This window comes from Miscanthus floridulus, chromosome 1 (genome assembly GCF_019320115.1).
Source record: "Miscanthus floridulus cultivar M001 chromosome 1, ASM1932011v1, whole genome shotgun sequence".
NCBI classification, from domain to species: Eukaryota; Viridiplantae; Streptophyta; class Magnoliopsida; order Poales; family Poaceae; genus Miscanthus; species Miscanthus floridulus.
Window position 1 is genome coordinate 155,379,084 of NC_089580.1, and position 19,374 is coordinate 155,398,457.

Sequence of the window (19,374 nt, forward strand, 5' to 3'; positions counted from 1 at the left end):
CAGGAACAGAGGGCGGGCGGGCGCAAAGCCGCAGATGGCCAGCCACCGCGGAGCAGAGGGCGAGCGGGCTGGCGCAGATGGCCGCCGGCGGGAGCAGGATGCAGAGGGCTGGGCGGCTGGCCACCGCAGGAGCAGAGGGCGGGCGGGACCGCCGGAGCAGAGGGCCGCCGGCAGGAGCAGGCTGCAGGGGCGCCGGCCACCGGCGGAGCAGAGGGCGGGCGCGACTCGCGAGTCGCGAGCACAGGGCCGGCGGCGACTGTTAATTTCCCGTGAAATTTTTGTCGCTACCAGCCAAAACCCCTTATCCCTCCCACGCTCGCGCGCGCCCGTGACCCCGCGCGCGCGCGCTCATGCAGCTGCGTTTTCGCGCTCTAGCGCGCTCGCCCAGTGGCCCGCGCGCGGCAGCAAAAAAAAACAGCCAAAACTAGTCGTCCCACCCCTAATCGGACGACTAATCGCGATTAGGCGACGATTAGTCGGACGACCAGGCCCCTAATCGAGCTAATCGGGTCGAGGTCCCTAATCGAGCACCCAGGACCGATTAGGACGATTAATCGCGATTAATCGCGATTAATCGGACGACTTAAATCATTGAACAAAACACCGGATGTCACATTGGAAAAGTGGTTAAAACGTAGTACAATGCCACATCGTTCATATACATGTTATTCAACTTGGTTCAGTGTGCGACAAAGTTAAACATGATGTTCAGTAGCACATAGTTAACACAGATGAAATTTAGTTCACCACAACCACCAGGTGGCAAGGTGCTGCACTAAGCAAGTCACTTGTAGAAACAACTATTGCTACACATTGTTCGCTACTGCAAGCAGCCACTGATGCAACACGATTATATTGCAGAACGAGAACGACAACACGCACTGATAGCCCGACTACTGCAACCATATGCAGAACAACAATGCGGTTATAGCAAAGTGCCACACACACAGTGTGCAATGAGCCAGAATCTCTCCCTCTCCAACGTCTTCATCTTGACAATGGCAGCGCGCGGCGCAACGCACCCATTTCTGCATCCTTCTCCAACCTCCGCACCTCCACCTTTGGTTCAGCGACCTTTCTTCTTCTGTCATCCATGCGTGTGCGTGAGAATGGGATGGATATCGGCAGCTGGAATATCAGCTCGTGGTCGAACTGTGGAAAGTTGGTTGGTGAATTCGGTCGATCCTAATAATTGGGGACATATAAATATAAACTAGAATAGATCCCACGTCGGTCTGCCGTGGCAGGTAACATGCATTCTTTGAGCAGGAATATACTCGGTCGCCTACCCAGGCCGTGCAGGCTGTCGCTTAGCTTGTGGAGGACCTGGTCGCTGCAGTGTTTATTGGTGGCCAATTTGCCATGTGATGATCTTGTTCCGTATCTGTTGTCATCTGTCGGTGTGAGGCGCCGTCACAAGGCGGTATCACTCGCCACGGTCACGGCTCCAGAGAGAGAAATTTGCACTTATTCTCTCCATGCAGCTGACTGACTGATGGGAGCTCCTCTGACTGATCGAGGCTGACACTAATAGAGATGCTTCCGGTGACAGGGATATCAATCAAGTAGCTATTCTTCGGGCGTCTGTATTTTTTTTTCAGGCGGTGAATAAAAGCTACAGTACTGGATGATGATAATCTAAGTATCTAACTAGTGGCGCCAGAACAGGTTGCACTGTTCTTCAACCTCTGTCTCTTGTTCGTTCCAGCGAGCGACCCCATGCAGCACCCGACTGTGGTGAGATTGAAAGTAAAGCTTGAATCTGGGAAAAAAACGTGTATTTTCGTAGCTGGGTGGGGGGGACGCGGTAGCCGGTAGCTGGCAGATTATATTCGATACAGATGATATATGAGATTTTATCGTCATGGGTTGTTCACAAAATTACACCTGCCTTTAATCATCTGGTGCCGTCGGGCTAGCTGTCACCAACCATTCAGATTAATTAGTTACTGTATATCCTTGCGTTCCTAACCTTGATTCTCCCAAATTGTTAAACTTAACGCCCGCTCTTGATATTTTCTGATCTGACGACCGAAAACGAAAAGGGCTGGAGATATTTTCTACTCTGTCCCACACCCTCCCTGCTGTGCCCCGCCCCGCCCCGCCCCCGCGCCGGACGCCGGTGTGTTGTATAAATACCGCATCGCGCTGTCTCGCAGGCCACTCATCAGCAGCCCAGGCCGGAGCGGAGGCCACTGCGTCTGTCCCGGAGTGTCCCCAACTCCCGATCCATCCATCTCCATCTTGGCCAGGCAGCCTCCTCATCTCACGTTGGTAGGAACAACGATGGGTATAGTGCGGGCCGCGGAAGACGTGGAGGCCGGGGTGGTCGGGTCTGGCGGCGGCGGCGGCGGGGCCGCCACGACGACGGAGCCGCTTCTCCGCCACTGCAAGGAGGACGACCAGGAGTCTAAGATCCGGGGCAGCCCGGAGGCGGCGGCGTCCGACTGCGGCAGCGAGGGGCGGCCGGACCCGGACGCAGGCTCGCTGCGGATGGTCCTTCTCTCCACTGCCGTCGCCGTCTGCGGCTCCTTCGAGTTCGGCACCTGCGTAAGAACCCGCCGCCGCGCGCCACCTCCGATCCTTAACTGAGTTCCTTCCTCATTTGCGTTCCATGTTCTGAGTTTCTGGTGCACATTTGCGTTCCATGTGACGCTGTGGAATATTAACTATATACATGCTGGACGTGATTATTACTGATGACATACAGCTAATTACGGTCTTTTCTTAGTTATCAATGTATGTACCTTCTTTTTGCTAGTTGTTACCATTTGTTTTACTACTGTAAATCAGTAATGCACGCGTATGTCTCAAAAAGAAGAAGAAGAAAAAGAGAGAAACATATCAAAGCTGCGCCCAAGACCCCAATCACTGTCGATATGCATCAGATTTGGACGTGTCTTCTTATTAGCAAAAGAACCCTCTAGCGCTATTTTTTAATAGCTAGAGGACAAGATTTCATTTTCCTATCATGTCCTTGGTACATATATATAATACTACATCTGCGTTTCAGTGGAACGTGCTGATGATGTGCTTGTTTTTTTTTATGTCTAACATGGTTCATTTCCTCGGCCATGTTTGTTTGCAGGTCGGCTATTCTGCACCCACGCAGTCAGGGATTGTAGATGAAGTCGGGCTATCAATCTCTGAGGTTCGTGACACCACCATATCATCTTCGGAAAATAAACTGTCCTTTCAGTGCACTCAAAGTTTCTTTTCTTCAAAATGCTACTTGTCACTAAAATCTATTGACGGCCAAAGTTTAGATTATCTTACTATGCATTTTAATCTGCAGTTTGCCATTTTTGGATCTATATTGACAATTGGAGCAATGGTTGGTGCTGTTACTAGTGGGCGCTTGGCTGATTTTCTTGGACGGAAAATGGTAAATTTACTACACTGTCAATTGAGGCCAATTTTCTTATTTTTACTAAAGATCATCGTCTCACTATATCCTCTGTCTTGATTTGTGATAGGCCATGCGGATATCAGCTACTATTTGCATCTTTGGTTGGCTTTCTATACACCTGGCCAAGGTTTGTTCATTTTTGATAATTCTCATTCTTACGTTCTCAGTCATTAACTATCCGTTCCAGCGCACTGCCTGTTTTCATAACCATGGTTTATCCTGAATGTACAGAGCGCTATCATGCTTTACTTTGGGAGAATCTTACTGGGTTTCAGTACTGGAGTTCTTTCTTATGTGGTAAACAACTCCTAAAATACTAATTCTTATTTACTACATTGCTTACTCTATGCTTGCTCTCTGTCTAAATTAGTTCCAGCATTCATGATTTAAACCTGAAAACTATCATGTTTTCAGTGTTCTGACCATGTGTTTGATCCGCAGGTGCCTGTATTCATAGCTGAAATAGCACCAAAGAATCTCCGTGGGGGTCTCGCAACGTCAAACCAGGTTTGAAAACTAGAGCTCAAGAGTCCTGTGACGCCTTGACCCACATGATAGTTTTAACTACTAATATGGTCCACTGACTGCATGTGCAGCTATTGATCTGTTCTGGAAGCTCAGCTACATACATCATAGGAGCCCTAGTTGCATGGCGCAATTTGGTGCTTGTTGGTATGTTGTGTGTTCACATCAACATTAGGTACATGATTATTTTTTGAATTCATGGTGGATGGAAATGAGTGAAAGTTTCGGTCCAGGTTTATTGCCTTGTGTCCTCCTGCTAGCCGGGCTTTTCTTCATTCCAGAGTCGCCCAGATGGCTGGTAAGGCACTTCTGCCATAGCTGGATGTTCTATGAAATGTGACTTTTTGGATGTGTTTATGGTAGAAAAATAACCCAGCTTTTTCACTGCTTCAAACAATGGTAGTGTCAGTAGGACATACAAAGTAAATTCATCAATCACCCAATGATTCTTGTCAACTAAACTAAAATTTTTTGGTTCATCTATGTTGTGATGAATCTTTTGCTGTGAGCTTTACAATGCATTTAAACTACAGGCAAATGTTGGAAGGGAAAAGGAATTCCACACTTCATTGCAAAAGCTGCGTGGAGAGGATGCTGATGTATCAGAAGAGGCAATTGAGATTAAAGTTGGTTTCTATCTTAACAGGCTATACATACTGGAATTTATAATGTACTATGCTTAGACAGCTCATTGTTTCAGGAGTACATTGAATCACTCCGTGGCTTTCCAGAGGCCAGGCTTCAAGACTTATTTCTAAGCAAAAATATATATGCTGTCATTGTAAGGAATCATTTATTTAACTACATACCTTTAGAATATGCATCTCTTTTGTTCATTGAATTTGAAATTTGACCATATGGAACTTTTGAGAAATATTTGCCAGGCATATAACTGCTGATCTTATATGCACAGGTGGGTGTTGGCTTGATGGTTTTTCAGCAATTCGGAGGGATAAATGGTGTTGGATTCTATGCAAGCTATATCTTCAGTTCTGCCGGTATGCAAATGTCTCTCTAATATTGTGTTGTCCTTTTGTAACAGTCCTTTATGAATATGTTGCTTTTATCATAACTTCAGGGTTTTCTGGAAAACTTGGAACCATCTTGATTGGCATTATTCAGGTTTGAGATAAGCTGCTTTCAGCTGGTAAAAGTTACTAATTAGAACACTTTTGTTTATAACCATGATCATTTCAGATTCCAGTTACATTGTTTGGGGCCATCCTCATGGATAGGAGTGGAAGAAGGGTTCTCCTGATGGTATAAACAATACAAAGCTGAGCTGATGTACACAAAGAAAGATTGCTAGGTAGAATGTTTTGTGAGATCCTTTTATCCTATAGGTCTCTGCATCTGGAACATTTTGGGCTGCTTCCTCACTGGAGTATCATTCCATCTAAAGGTAACTATAATTTTTCTAACCTGGTATGGAAAATTACTCTTGAAACTGACATAATAAATGATAGCATCATAAATTAGCATGATGGAAATCACTTGGCACCAGCTGGTAAAAATTTCAGCTTATTCTAAATAGGATTGACATGGCATATAGGACGTTTATCTATGTTTCTATATATAATGGTGAATGCTTCATCATCTGTTAGGCACAAGGACTTTTCCCAGAATGGGTTCCCACATTGGCTCTTTCTGGCATACTGGTAAGAGATACAATGTCACTGTGCTTTTGCTTTCTTTTAGTTACAGTCTGAAAACTTCCAAGGACCATAAGCTATATGTTATGCCTCTTGAAAATCATTATACCTAGTACCATGGCAAACTGTCAAGATCTATATTCCCGTATACACAAGTTATGCATTATGCATTTTATTTCTTGTAGTCTGAAATTGTCCTATGATGCTATTTTGTGAAGGTTTACATGGGGTCATTCTCGATTGGAATGGGTCCTGTCCCTTGGGTTGTCATGTCTGAGGTAAAATGGAAACCGAATTGTATTTGTTCTGGATGCATTTATGACAGATGGACAAATATTAAAGTTTGCTGGAGATTTACCATTGCTCAAATTGACTGCCTGCAGATATTCTCAATTAACATGAAAGCAATTGGTGGAAGCTTGGTGACCCTTGTTTGCTGGTTGGGCTCCTTCGCGATTTCTTACTCGTTTAGCTTCCTTATGGACTGGAGCTCTGCAGGTAATGCACCTGGAGTATTGGTGCTCACCTGCAATTTTAGACTTCTAGTTTTTCCTCTTTGGTAAAAAACAATGTCTTTATGAAATTTGCTTAGTCAAAAGTAAACTTTCAGTTTTAACAGAAAAGGCATGGAATTGTAATGTAGTAATGTACCCTTCCTGCTTACATTTGTTCCATTGCTTATTGTGTACAGGTACCTTCTTCATGTTCTCTGCAGCCAGCTTAGTCACTGTACTCTTCGTGGTGAAGCTGGTGCCTGAAACCAAAGGAAGGACACTAGAGGAGATCCAAGACTCTCTAAACACCAGAAGATAGTAATGAATTTACTGCACACTAGAGAAGAATTCCAAGATGGAAAATGGGAATTTACAGGACAACAGAATGATTCCAAGATGGAAAATGATATACACGTTTACCTTTCCCACCTTCACCGTGTGCTCATTGATGGAGACATATAGAAGAAGGGAAAATTGTGTTATTACCCTTGTCCAGAACTCCAATTGTGATTTTGCCTCTGTTTTTTTAACTTTGTGTTTTTACCCTGTTATTTTAAAATGAACTGTCCGTTTTCCCCTACTTTGGATGTCTGTCAAATGGACAGGGAATAAATGAATTAAAAGAATTCCAAAGCAGAAAAGGATAGTAGAAATGACCACACTGCCGTTGACTCTTCCTCATCCAGAACAGCTCTCATTGGTAGCGGGCGGCTCCATCTGGCCTAGGGCACGCGGTGAGGCGGCTGTTGCGGGGCGCGGGGGCGCACGCGTGGGGGGCAGACGTGGCTCTGGTTCGTGCACGGTGCGGCGACAATTTCGGGGCGCGGGGGCGGCCGCGGCTCTGGTTGTTCGCGCGCGCGGGCAGCGGCGGTGCCCGACCGCAGGTCTCCTCTGGCGCCTGGGCGCGGGTCCTAGCAGCGCCCGCCCGTCGTTCTTCCCTTCCGAGCAAAGGCTCAGGGGCGCCCGCCTCTGTTCTTATGGGCACGGGAGGGGCGCGAAGGTGCTCAGAGAGCCGCGTGGCTGCAATCCTGCTCAGTGCTTGTCGCTCAGGACGTCTTAGCGCATGGAATCTCTCAAATCGACATGGAAGAGCAAAGATGGTTTCAGCAAACCCTAACCCTTATCTACTGCTTGTTTTTTGTCAGAGTGAGTGCACTGTTTTTTTAGCTTTTGTGGAAATATTCACATGATGTATGGGAGACTTTGAAATGTGATATGGACATATTTCTCCATGACTTGTTGTCATGTGTTTTATATGTGCTTCATATTGTTGTCATAATGCTATCAAAATATTACCTAGGTGCTGCCAAAATTTTGAATATTTTTTGGACATTAAATCTGAATTGAAATAATTGCAAGTCGTGGCAAATATATTTGAGCAAATATTAATGTCTAATTCCAAAATCAAGGGTAAAATCCACAAATATGCACAACAAACAGGGGCAAAATCACAAGGGCATTTCTATCATTTTGTACAAAATTTAACACCGTTAGGGAAGGATGACGGAATAAGGGCAAAGTAGTGCCTCAATTTGAAATCATAGGGATAAATTCACAAAGTAAAAAAAACAGGAGTGAAAGCTCTAGTTTGGTTTTGGATAATTGATGAAACCCTAAGTGCTAACCTAGTTTATCAAGATAATTATGGGATAGGTAGCACTACTCCAAGTGATGAAGCAATGGCGAAGATCATGACAATGGTGATGGCATGGTGATGGTCAAATGCTTAAACTTGGAAAAGAAGAAAGAGAAAAACAAAAGGCTCAAGGCAAAGGTATAAAATATAGGAGCCATTTTGTTTTAGTGATCAAGACACTTAGTGAGTGTGATCACATTTAGATAGATAGCCGTACTATTAAGAGGAGTGAATCTAGTATCGAAATACGGTTATCAAAGTGCCACTAGATGCTCTAATTCATTGCATATGCATTTAGGATCTAGTGGAGTGCTAACACCCTTGAAAATGTTTGTGAAAATATGCTAACACATGTGCACATGGTGATACACTTGGTGGTTGGCATATTGAGCAAGGGTGAAGAAGATAGAGTCGAAGAGAGGTAGTCGCGCTGGTTACAGAGTGACCGGACGCGTCCGTATGATGACCGGACACGTCCGGTATTCGGTGGTAGACTCACACCGGACACATCCGGTATGACTCAGAAAAATAGTGTTCCGCAGTGAAGTCGATCGGACGCTGGCAGCGTCCGGTCCAGTGTGACCGGACGCGTCCGGTCGTCCATGGGTGCTTACTGTATTCGACCGGACGCTGAGGGCTCAGCGATCCGGTCAGTCTCTACCAGACGCGTATGGTCGGCCCTAGTGGCTTACTGGACTCGACCAGACTCGACGGTGGAGCATCCGGTCAATTGAGTGTCTGCGTCCGATGTGAGCGTCCGGTCATCGGCGGTATGCGCGGCAATGGCTATGATGATTTGAACCGGACACGTGGCAGTCTGGGGCTACCAGACACGTCCGGTATGCCGACCGGACGCATCCGGTATTCACGACTGGAGCGTCTGGTCAGTTGGACTGCAGCGTCCGGTCGACCTACGATTTGCCCAGGAAGGGGTATAAACGGCTCTATTTGATGGGGGCTCTATTTATAGCCCCATGGCCAGCTCAAGCCATAACCTTTGCACATTTTCATTGACATAGCAACCTTGTGAGCTTAGCCAAAGCCTTCCACTCATCTCCATCATTGATCCATCATCATTGTGAGATTGGGAGAGAATCTAAGTGCATTGCTTGAGTGATTGCATCTAGAGGCACTTGGTATTCGTGTTGCGCTGCGGATTTTGCTTGTTTCTCTTGGTGGTTGCCACCACCTAGATGGTTGGAGCAGCGGTTGGAGGATCATCATGAGTTTGTGATTGTTCATGGCCGCCTTCGGTGATTGTGAGGGGAGGTTGTACCTTCCCCGGCAGAGTGGCCGAAGGTAACTCTAGTAAATTGCTTGTGTCATTAAATTACCTCACTTGTGGGTCAGGTTTTTACGGTGTCCTATCATGTGGACGAGGTTTGTGAAACACCTCTTAGCCGCCGAACCCCCAAGTGTTGGTCGACACAACGGGGACATAGCGTGTTGGCAAGCACGTGACCCTCGGGAGAAAATCGATTGTCTCTTGTCATTTGCATTCTTCCGGTGATTGGTTTGATCTTCATCTTGTGATTGGTTCATCCCCTACACGGCGGTATAATCACCCTACTTACTGATTACATTCTTGCAAACTAGTTGATACAAGCCTTGAGTGTAACTAAAATTGAGAGCTTGCTTGATTATTTACATTCATCTAGTTGTGCTCTTTAGAGTAACAAGTTTTGTGTGCTTAAGTAATCATTGCAACTAGAATTGTTGGATAGGGTGGCTTGCAACCCTTGTAGAGCTAGAGCAAGTTTGCATTACGCTATTTGTCATACTAATCAAATTGCTCTAGTTGATTTATAGATTTTTAAATAGGCTATTCACCCCCCCCTCTAGCCATACTAGGACCTTTCAAGTGGTATCAGAGCCATGGTCACCGTTTGATTAAAGGCTTAACAACCTTGGTATCAAATTATGGCTCAAGTTGTGTTCAACTATGTGGGGGGCAAACCACCGTTCTTTGATGGCACATGCTATGGTTATTGGAAGAGAAGATAAGGATGTATCTTGGTTCAATCAATGATCAAGTATGGGAAGTGACCGAGAATGACTATGCTATCATTGATCCCGATGATACCAACCAATCAAGATAAGATCAATAAGCAATGCAATACAATGGCTCTACAACACCATATACCATGTCATTGATTCCAAAGTGTTTTGAGCAAATCAAGGATTGTGATAGAGCAAATGAGATGTGGAAAGATTGGAGGAAACATATGAGGGCACACCGGCGGTGAAGAGTGCCAAGTTGTACATCCTCAAGGACAAGTTGACAAGTTTCAAGATAAAGGATAATGAGAGCATTCTAGAGATGTGTTCATCGATTGCAAGTCATTGTCAACGACTTGAAGGTATTGGGAGAGAAGATCAAGGATGATGAATGTCTCCCATCGATTCTTGATATGCTTACCTCCAAGATTTGAGATGTTAAGATTGCTCATCATAAGAGGAGGATTGAAGGACATTACCCCCAATCAAGTACTAGGTGATGTTATGACATAAGAGACTACCATGTGGAAAGGGAGGGGGGGATTGACAAGGAGGACAAGAAGGAAGAAGAGGACAAGAAGAAGAAAGCATAGCATTCAAGGCTAGTTTTATCATCATACAAAAACAAGGGCAAGTCCACGAAAGAATTAAGTGATGATGAAGATCTAAGTGATATTGATGATGAAGCTATGGCTCTCTTTGTGCGCAAGATGGGCAAGTTCATGAAGAAGAAGGGCTATGGTGCAAGAAAGAGAAAAGATCACACCAAGAGCAAGGAGTATGTGAGAAGAGGCTATAATTGTAAAAGCCCCGATCATGTTGTAGCAAATTATCCTTACAATAGTGACAATGATGAAGATGAGAAGAACAAACACGAAGGATAGAAAGAAAAGAAGGAGAAGAAGGAGAAGAGAATGACCTTTCAAAAGAAGAAGAAGGGTGGAGGCTATGTGGTCACATGGGATAGTGATGGCTCATCGGATAGTGATGACTCTAGTGATGATGGCAAGAAGTCTATCAAGAGAGCACTAGCAAGCATCGCCATCAACGACAAGCCCTCCATCTTCGACACTCCATCAACATGCCTCATGGCAAAGCCTACCAAGGTAAAATATGATGTGAGTGATGACAAAAATGAAAGTGATGATTGTAGGAGTGATGATGAGGAGTACTCCAAGGAGGAGCTCTTGGACATGTGTTAGCAAGTGCACGCTTGCAATGAGATGAAAAAAAATGAGTGCAAAGAATTGTGCAAGAAAGTAAAATTTCTTGAGCAATCCTTTGATGAGCTCAATGCTACTCATGAGAGGCAAATGGAAGCCTATGAGAAGCTTGGCAAAGCTCACTCTAAGCTTGAGAAGGCTCACTCCTCTCTTATTGAGCAAGTCAAGAAGGAGGAAGCCAAGAAGGAGCAAGTGATAGTAACATGTGATGTGGGACTAACATGTGATCTTATTGATGAATCTTTCCATGAACCCATTATTGTTGCTCCTACTAACACTTCTTGTAGCACAACCATTACCACTCCACCTATGAATGATACATCACTAATGGTGGAAAATGAAACCCTCAAGAAGGAGGTGAATGAGCTCACTCGTGCCTTAGGCAATGCCTATGGTGGAGATGCCCGCTTGCTAAAGTGCTTGGGTAGCCAAAGGTTTTCTCTCAACAAAGAGGGATTAGGCTATACCCCTAAGAAAGGCAAGGCGGCCTTTGTCACTTCCAAAGCTAGCTTTGTAAAGGGCAATGGTCGGTTTTGCAATAGATGCAAGCAAGTTGGGCATATAGAGCAAAATTGTAAGACTAACAAGAACAAGCTACCTAATGTATCCTCAATCAAATTTGATTCTTGTTACATGCTTTATAAGGGTGCCAATGGTGTGAAGGCTAAGTTCATTGGTACACCAATTGTGGGCCCAAAGAAGAAGGCTATTTGGGTACCAAAGACCTTGGTGACTAACCTATAAGGACCCAAGCAAGTTTGAGTACCTAAAAAGAATTGATCTTTTTTTGTAGGTAAATTATAAACCCGGAGAAAGGCATTAGGTGCTTGATAGTGGGTGCACACAACACATGACCGGTGATTCAAGAATGTTCAATTCAATCAATGAAAGCAAGAGCAATGGGATTGATAGTATCACATTTGGTGACAATGGCAAAGGCAAGGTCAAGATGGGAAAGGTTGACACCACTCTCTTCACCAAGAAGCTTGGAAATGACTTGTTTATAATGCAAATCTATGTTGATGATATCATTTTTGGATCAACAAATCAAGAATTTTGTGAGGAGTTTGGCAAGATGATGGCAAGTGAGTTTGAGCTGTCTATGATTGGAGAACTTAGTTACTTCCTTAGTCTTCAAATCAAGCAAATGAAGAGTGGCATATTTGTGAGTCAAGGCAAGTATATCAAGGACATGCTCAAGAAATTTGAAATGGATGAGAGTAAAGCTATTAGTACACCAATGAGGATAAGTGGAAGCTTGGATAGTAATGCTAGTGGAAATATGGTGGATCAAAAGATGTATCGGTCTATGATTGGAAGTCTACTCTATGTGACCGCATCAAGGCCGGATGTGATGTTTAGTGTATACATGTGTGCTAGATTTTAAGCCTCTCCAAGAGAAAGTCATTTGAAGGCAACTAAGAGAATATTGAGGTACTTGAAGCATACACAATATGTTGGATTATGGTATCCCAATGGAGCAAGATTTGAGTTGATTGGATATTCGGATTCTGATTATGCGGGATGCAAAGTTGAGAGAAAGAGCACATCGGGCATATGTCAACTATTGGGAAGATCACTTGTATCTTGGTCATCAAAGAAGCAAAATAGTATAACACTTTCAACCACCAAAGCGGAGTACATTTCGGCCGGTAGTTGTTGTGCTCAATTACTTTAGATGAAGGCTACCTTGAGTGACTTTGGAATCAAGTTCAAACAAGTGCCATTGCTTTGTGACAATGAAAGTGCCGTGAAGCTCACCAACAACCTAGTTCAACACTCAAGAATAAAGCATATAGATGTCTGTCATCACTTCATAAGAGATCACCAACAAAAATAGAACATTTGCATAGAGAGTGTGGGCACCGAAGATCAACTTATCGACATATTCACCAAGCCACTTGATGAGAAGAGGTTTTGCAAGCTAAGGAATGAATTGAACATACTTGACTTCTCAAATATGTGTTGATGCACCCCCATTATATGACATACCTCTCCTTCGAGCAAAGCAAGTTAAAATTGATTGACATGTCATCCATCCATTACTAAGGACGTGTTTAGTGCATCTAGTCATTCCCATCATGTCCTAAGCTCATTCATAAAAATCAAATGAATTTGATGCTTGTATGGTACCACTATTACTTGTATGTTTGAAATGATCTAGTGGTAGCATATGACATGTTTGTGGGCTTGTTGTAACAGAACTGACCAATTATACGAAATTAAGTAAGAAAATCTTCCACCGAAGTAGATAATTTAGCAAACTTAAGCCCATATAACCCGGTAGTCCGTGAAACCACGAAGGATTTAAAACCAATCAACATACAAACCAAGATCGTACAAGTTTAGCAAGTACCGTCACATGTTACATAAAGTTCACAATGACCATTGGATACATCAGAGTTTAGAATATAAAGTTATTACAAACCAAGTTTAATCTCAAATAGCGGAAGCAAATAGTTTTAAAACCACACACACACATTCTTAGTTCAGATACAGTGCCAGTAAGTAGCCATCTCCAACAAAAGCATCAGAGGAGAGATACGGAGTGACCATTTGCCCTTGGTCCTAGTTGTCACCCATCGTCGGGTACAGGCAGTTAATGCAATAGTCGTAGTACATTTGACCATCTGCAACAACAATGGAAACAACGCCCTGAGTATGAGAAGGTACTCAGCTAGACTTACCCGTCTTAAACCAAAATAAAGCGACACCAAGAATTATGCAAGGCTTTCTTTATTGGGCTAGCTGACTTGTTTGTGAAAAGCATAAACTATCATGAAGAAACCATTTTAAGTATTTTGCATCATCTTTATTATAACCTATCCATCTATGTAATCACCTATACTATAGCAATCATTTGATTAACCCATAACATCTAGTTACCAATTTAGATTGAGCATATCTCATACCATCCAGATAACCATCATTGTTCCATCATAATTACTATGATGCTGTAGCTCGAGTCAAGTGCTCACTATCCAAGAGCGATGGCGATTCAAATCGATTCCTAATCAGCTGGTGATTTATTCCTCACATAAACCATGCTTCCCCTGCCAGGGTAGCTTAGATCACCAAGGACACTATTCAGGTAGCCGCAGGATAATCTAGAGCCGTAGTACCTAGGGATCGCCCGACAGCCAAGAATCAGGGCGCACCTGCCCTTGGGCTCACTCTTCGCGTCCCTGTCATACCCCCATCAGCACCAATACGCGCACCCGTGTAGATCCTAGCCCAAATAGTGCCACTAGCTTCGTGATCGAAAGGTACTTTATTCGGCCAGCTAAATGTGAGGCATGCGTTCAATATGACAAGAGGGACAAGCAATGATCGGTCCTTAATCGACATAGACGAAAACTAACAGCATCCCATAACCCTGTCTGGTTGCCTCCAACTTTTCCGTCCGGTCTCCATTTATCCATCACATAAGGTTAATTCCAGGATATCATTCTTTCCATAGCTAAATTCTTCCAGTAACCACCTATAATGTAGGTGACCGGATATCACCGATCGCTACCGGTCTAAGTAAGGCTAAGCATTTATTCGATCTTGACTTAACAGGGTAAAAGGTACTAATGCAGGCAAGGATAGTATTAAATGCATCAATGGTTTCACTCAACTCCCATGACTTAATGCAACAATATATAAACTCATATTATATAGAAAGAATTGCTTTTATAAAGTAGGAGACTTAGAATGCTCCAGGGCTTGCCTCGTTCGAACGAACTAGGTTGATGGTCCACGCACTCGGGCAAGTCCTCTCCTGACTCCTCTTCCTCTGGCACCTCCTGTGCCTAGACTTCTTATGGATCTGTCCTGGTCTGTTCTTCCTGAACTACTGCTAGCAACTCCTCCTGTGATCCTATATGATGCAGAGGTATGAGTGCTAATGCATAGGTGCATCGAGGAGATGACAAGTAATGATCATGATACATGAAATGTAGATGAACATGTTCAACTGTATCGGGCATAGTAGAAGTAAAGCCCTTCTACAAGGTAGCCAACATCATCCAAGAACATGTACTACTATACTACTACTGAAACCATAGTACTAACACGCCAAGTCACCACAGCAATCTATGATGCTTCAAAGATACACCAAAGCCAACATTATTAACTAATCATACATTAAAAAAGATTTGTTTATTTCATGTTAATCTAGGGCTACAACAATAACATATATTTCTGGTGCTCATAAAAATCTAAGAAAATTACAGTAGCATAGTACTACTCTAAGTAGACTACCATAAAATTTTCATTGCATTTAGTTAAGTATAACAGCCTACACAAAAATGACAATCTATGGTAGATACTTGAGCATGAAAATACTTTGTACGATGAAAAGTGTCAAACAATAGATTTGGTATTTTTCCCATGGTCTACAGAGCATACAAGTATTGTCCAAAAAGTTTCACCTACATGTATTATTCATATTTTTAGCCCTAGCAATTTTACAAGAAATCAGCAATTAATACACATAACCTACCTAGCCATATTTTTCCACATAACCTGCATGACATATATTTTTCACTAAAAGTACATCTCAAGAATAGACTAACAAATTTGGAATCATATTTTTCTGATACATATAGAATTTACTACACATTTCACAAGATATCAGCAATATCAAGAATTAAATAAAGCTCTACATTATAGTATCTCAAAAATGACATGCAATATTTTTATCATGTAGATCTGGTGACAAGGAACACAACAAAATTGGTTTCAACAAATTTGGAGCCAATTTGAGCAAGTTATAAATTTCCAAAGCATTTAACAGAAATCTGAAAAATCATTTCCTAACTCCTTTTTAAAACCAGCCGAGAAAACGCTGGGTGCACCTGGATCTGCACCCAAGACTGCTCTAGAGAGATAGACAGGCGGGACCCAGTGGGTCAACTAGCCCTGCTGGTCAGCCAACCGGAGACAGGGGATGGCCTTGACCGGCCGGATCTCACCGGTGGTGAGGTCACCGGCGGTGTGGTCTCTACAGTCGGACTCCACAAGAGGAGGCGCACCTACTGGTACTACCTACATGGCTAGAGGATCACCAGAGCAGGGTGACCAATGGTCATGGCATGCGGTGGCGCTGCATGGCAGCGGTGCGGGCTCATTCCGGCATAATGGTGGCCGGAGCGGCGACTTTGGCTCGCGACCGAGCTTCGCCATTGCGAGGCGGGCACGGTGCGCGTGAAAGGAGGAAGAGAGGGAGGCAGAGCAGGGCTAGCCACTGAGGCGTGCATGGCGGCTGAGCTCCGACGAGCGGCGGCGTGAAGGAAAACGCACGATTGGGCCTCACCTCCGGCCGATTCGTGAGGCGAGCGGGTCAACAGCGTGGCGCGTGAGATGGCGGGGCTTGTGGCGCGAGAAGGCGGTGAGTGGTGCGGTGGCTGTGGTGGAACACGGCGGCGAATGGCGCAGCGGCGCTGAGCTGCGCCACGGCTGCTGCCCGCTGCTGCTGCGAGTGGGAGAGAGCGAGTGGAAATGGGGCGAGTGGGAGAGAGCGAGTGGAAATGGGGCGCTTAGGCGAGGCGAGGGGCGGTGGGACCCGCAGGAGCGCCACCCGTCGGTCGGCGCCGGCGTACGATCGCCACGCGGTGGCCATCGCCTGAGCACGGTCGGGGCATGGTGCGTGGGAGGGAGGTCGAGCTAGGCCAAGCCGGCTTGCGAACTGGGCCGGGAAGTGAGGCGCGAGGCCCACTAAGGTAAAAACGAGATTTTTCAAATTATTTTCAATTCCATTTTCATTCAAATGAATTTTTGGACTAATTCAAAGCAGTTTCAAACTTTGGCCCAAAAATACAAGTTGCTCAAAATTTTATTCTCTACAACTTTGATTTTATGACCAAAGTCAAATTCCAATTAGATTTTGAACTATAGAATTAAAGTCAATTAAATCCCAAAACCCTAATTTTGAAGAACTATTTTAAAAGCAAAATTTGGCAAGAATTTAAATATAAACTTGGCTCCAAATTGTATCCTAATTGTTTATAAGATATCTTAGTGATCAAACCAAAAAATCATGGCATCCAAACATGAGCATGGCATTCCCAATAGTTTAAACGTGATGAATTTCAATTAATTTAAACACCACATGAAATGATACTTCATTTCTTTCGAAATGAAATGCATGAATGTTGCTTATGCATAATGAAATGATGCTTATGCTCGTGATATGGAATGTTAATGCCTGCTTAACACCAAGGTGTTACAGCCCTCCCCACTTATAAGAATCTCGTCCCGAGATTTTGAGTTATGAACTATTTGTTATAAAAATCCTTATAAGCGTTTTGCAAATATTCTCCTGTTTCCCACATCGCATCACCATCATCGTGATGACTCCACTGTATCTTATATGTTCTCACCACTTTGTTTCGAGTGACTTGGTCCTTAGTGTCCAAAACTTGAACCGGTTGTTCACGGTATTCCAAGTCTAATTTGAGCTGAATGCTCTGAGGTTCTATTCTCTCTTGCGGAACACGCAAGCACTTCTTCAACTGTGATACATGGAAGACTGGGAAGATTGAACCCATCGCTTCCGGTAACTGTAACTTATAAGCCATGGGACCCTTCTTCTCTATGATCTTGTATGGTCCTACAAATCTAGGAGCAAGTTTTCTTTTAACTCCAAACCATTGTACTTTCTTCGTTGGAGTAACCTTCAGATAAACGTAGTCACCAACTTGAAATTCTAGCGGTCTCCTTCTCTTATCGGCATAGCTCTTTTGGCGTGACTATGCCGCTTTCATGTTTTGTTGGACAATACGGACCTTTTTCTCAGCCTTGTCAACAAAATCGATTCCGTAAAACCTTCTTTCTCTAGGCTCAACCCAATTCAATGGTGTCCTATATTTCTTGCCATACAATGCTTCAAATGGAGCCATCTTGATACTCTCTTGGTAGCTGTTGTTGTAAGTGAACTCTACCAAAGGTAACCATGATTCCCATGAACCTTTAGATGATAACACACATGCTCTAAGCATATCTTCAAGAACAGCATTAACTCGCTCTGTCTGCCCATCTGTCTGTGGGTGGTAAGCTGTACTCCAAATCAAGCTAGTACCCAAACCTTTATGAAGATGTTCCCAAAAATGAGCAGTAAATTGTGACCCACGGTCAGACACGATAGTCTTTGGTATACCATGTAATCAGACAATTTCTACAATGTACTTCTCAGCATATTGAGGTGGTCGAAATGTTGTTTTGACTGGTAAAAAGTGAGCTGATTTGGTAAGGCGATCTACAATTACCCAAATCAAATCATTCCCCTTTTGTGTGGTGGGAAAACCAGTGATAAAATCTATACTTATATCATCCCATTTCCAATCTGGTACTGACAAGGGTTGCAACATTCCTACGGGCCTCATGTGAAGAGCTTTCACTCTACAACACATGTCGCAACGAGCAACATACGCTGCAATCTCCTTCTTCATCTTTGTCCACCAATAATGAGGTCTCAATTCTTGGTACATTCTGTTACTTCCAGGATGGATAGACAGCTTAGAGTGATGAGCTTCATCCATCAATTTGTTCTTAAGCTCTTGATCCTTAGGTATAACTAGACGGTCATTAAACCATAACACTCCTTGTTCATCCACTCTAAAGTGCTTGGACGGTTCCTTCTTTATTTTCTTCTTGATATGGAATATTCCCTTATCTGTTTTCTGACCCTCAATGATCTTGCTTTCCAAGGTACAGCTAACCTGGATATTATGCAATACCGTAGGATGCAACAAATTGAACCCATCTTCAACCAACGGTTGCACAACAAGAGAATGTGACTTCCTACTTAAGGCACCCGCCACTACATTTGCCTTTTCCCGGATGATAGTGCACATTCAGATTATAATCCTTTATTAGTTCTAACTATCTTCTCTATCGCATATTCAACTCAGCCTGAGTAAATATGTACTTGAGACTCTTATGATCTGTAAAGATATTGCACATATTCCCAAGCAAGTAGTGTCTCCAAATCTTTAGAGCATGCACAATAGCCGCAAGCTCTAAATCGTGCATAGGATAGTTGACCTCATGCTTCCTCAACTGTCATGAGGCATAAGCAATGACCCTTCCATCTTGTATCAGAACACATCCTAAACCATTCTTTGATGCATCGCAAAACACATCAAATGGCTTCTCTATATCTAGTTGCGCCAGAACAGGAGCAATGGTTAGCAAATTCCACAAGGTGCAAAAAGCTGCCTCACACTCCTCTGTCCAAACGAACTTATGGTCCTTCTATAGCAAACTTGTCATTGGCTTGGCAATCTTTGAGAAGTTTGGTATAAAACAACGATAGTAACCGGCTAATCCAAGAAAACTCTGAACCTCATGAACTGTGCTTGGTGCCTTCCAGTCCATAACCTCTTGTACCTTACTCGGATCCACTGAGATTCCATTCTCAGATAGCACATGACTGAGAAAAGGAACTGTCTTC

General features: G+C 43.8%; 1 pseudogene; it reads left to right on the forward strand.

Moving 5' to 3' along the window:
• Nucleotides 1–2,113: 2,113 nt before the first annotated feature.
• On the forward strand, nucleotides 2,114–6,660 carry LOC136544616 (sugar transporter ERD6-like 16; annotated as a pseudogene).
• Nucleotides 6,661–19,374: the final 12,714 nt, after the last annotated feature.